Source organism: Cucurbita pepo, unplaced genomic scaffold, assembly GCF_057944985.1.
Source record: "Cucurbita pepo subsp. pepo isolate OVF unplaced genomic scaffold, ASM5794498v1 scafford_26, whole genome shotgun sequence".
In the NCBI taxonomy this organism is placed as follows: Eukaryota; Viridiplantae; Streptophyta; class Magnoliopsida; order Cucurbitales; family Cucurbitaceae; genus Cucurbita; species Cucurbita pepo.
In genome coordinates this window covers 10,001-12,500 of record NW_028257931.1, presented here as the reverse complement: position 1 = coordinate 12,500, position 2,500 = coordinate 10,001, and positions in this window count along the sequence as shown.

The window sequence follows — 2,500 nt, the reverse complement described above, 5'->3', positions numbered from 1 at the left end:
CCCAATACCCGTGAAAAGGGAATGTTCATTTTCAATGCTTGTATTGTTGTGAATGTGGAGTGGTCGGGTTATTGTAATTTTTTTCCTGGGAGCTAAGCAAAATGAAAGAATGATTCCCACAAAATTTCAGAATTTTTTGACCACTCTAGCTATTTTTTCTAATTTCTTATTATTTAATATTTAAAAATTCATTAAAAAAAATTGGTTGGTTGAAAAACTATGAAACTTGATTTCTAGATCCACTAGAATGTCCAATTCATGAATCAATTGAGTTCATGGAAAAAAAACATTCTAAAACTTGAGATATTTGACCGTATGACCGCTCAAAAAAATCGTATCTAGGCCTGGCAGACCAAAAATGCCTCAAAATGTACTATATAGGGGGGTGACTAGTCTGCATGGGCTGGCCACGGGGCTACCCCCTATATCTTCCGCCACCCCCACGCCCCAAGCACTATGCGCCGCACATGGGCATATGCTTGGGGCGTCGGGGTGGTGGTCGGAGGTCGAGGGCGGTTGACGGCGGTGGTGCGGTGGCGGAACGCGCACGGTGGGTAGTGTCGGAACGTTCCCGCGCGCTCGCCAGCCCCGCCCTGCCCCACCCGCGTGCGCCCCGCCCGCTTGCCCCCGCGCGCTCGCCCTCATGCTCCAGCGCGCGCGCGCCCTCATGCTCCAGCGCGCGCGCGCCCTCATGCTCCAGCGCGCGCGCGCCCCCGCCCCGCCCCGCCCGCGCGTCCCAGGGCGCGCGCGCCCCCGTCCCGCCCCGCCCGCGCGTCCCAGCGCGCGCGCGCGCCCCGTCCCGCCCCGCCCGCGTGCTCCCGCGCGCGCGCCCCCCGCCCCGCCCGCGCGTGCTCCCCATCCATCACCCATTAATTGTGGAAGTACATGTGGAGTGGTCAGTTTGTTGTAAATTTTTTTCTGGGAGCTAAGAAACATGAAAGAATGATTCTCACAAAATTTCAGATTTTTTTGTCAACTCTAGATATTTTTTCTAATTTCTTATTATTTAATATTTAAAAATTCATTAAAAAAAATTGGTTGGTTTAAAAATTATGAAACTTGATTTCTAGATCCATTAGAATGTCCAATTCATGAATCAATTGAGTTCATAGAAAAAAACATTCTAAAACTTGAGATATTTGGTCGTATGACCGCTCAGAAAAATCATATCTAGGCCTGGCAGACCAAAAATGCCTCAAAATGTACTATATAGGGGGGTGACTAGTCTGCATGGGCTGGGCACGGGGGTACCCCTATATCTTCCGCCACCCCCATGCCCCAAGCACTATGCGCCGCACATGGGCATATGCTAGGGGCGTGGGGGTGGTGGTCGGCGGACGAGGGCGGTTGACGGCGGCCGTGCGGTGGTGAAACTTGCACGGTGAGGCAGTGTTGGGTGCGCCTTTGGGCGTGCGACATGAACCTTGTTGAGAATGGAATGTTGCGATGTTGCCTTCTAACTTGGGCTGGCTTGAGGATGGTTGATGGCTGGTACGATGATGAAACATGCAAGGTGTGGTGGAGTTGGGTGCCTTCGGGCGTGCGGCATGAACCTCGTTGAGTGTGTGACGTTGTGGTGATGCTTGGCTAGCCTTGGGCCAGCCCTATGTTTTGAAGGTGTGTGGTGCGAGAACATGTTCGATTGGTTGGAATCGGGTGCCTTTGGGCGTGCGACATGAGCCTCGTTGAGCACGGAATGTTGCGATGTTGCCTTCCAACTGGGAATCTCTAGTGTGAGGACTGTGGATGGTTGCTGGTACGATGACGAAACATGCAAGGTGGGGTGGAGCCGGGTGCCTTCGGGAGTGCGGCATGAACCTCGTTGAGTGTGGGACGTTGTTGTGGTATGCCTCCCTTCCTTGGGCTAGCCCTATGTTTTGAAGGCTGCGTGGTGGCGGAACATGCTTGGTGGGGTAGTGTCAAATGACTTTGGGCGTGCGACATGAGACTTGTTGAGCATGGAATGTGGCCTTCTAACTTGGGCTGGCTTGAGGATGGTTGATGGCTGGTACGATGATGAAACATGCAAGGTGGGGTGGAGTTGGGTGCCTTCGGGCGTGCGGCATGAACCTCGTTGAGTGTGTGACGTTGTGGTGATGCTTGGCTAGCCTTGGGCCAGCCCTATGTTTTGAAGGTGTGTGGTGCCAGAACATGTTTGATTGGTTGGAATCGGGTGCCTTTGGGCGTGCGACATGAGCCTCGTTGAGCACGGAATGTTGCGATGTTGCCTTCTAACTGGGAATCTCTAGTGTGAGGACTGTGGATGGTTGCTGGTACGATGACGAAACATGCAAGGTGGGGTGGAGCCGGGTGCCTTCGGGAGTGCGGCATGAACCTCGTTGAGTGTGGGACGTTGTTGTGGTATGCCTCCCTTCCTTGGGCTAGCCCTATGTTTTGAAGGCTGCGTGGTGGCGGAACATGCTTGGTGGGGTAGTGTCAAATGACTTTGGGCGTGCGACATGAGACTTGTTGAGCATGGAATGTGGCCTTCTAACTTGGG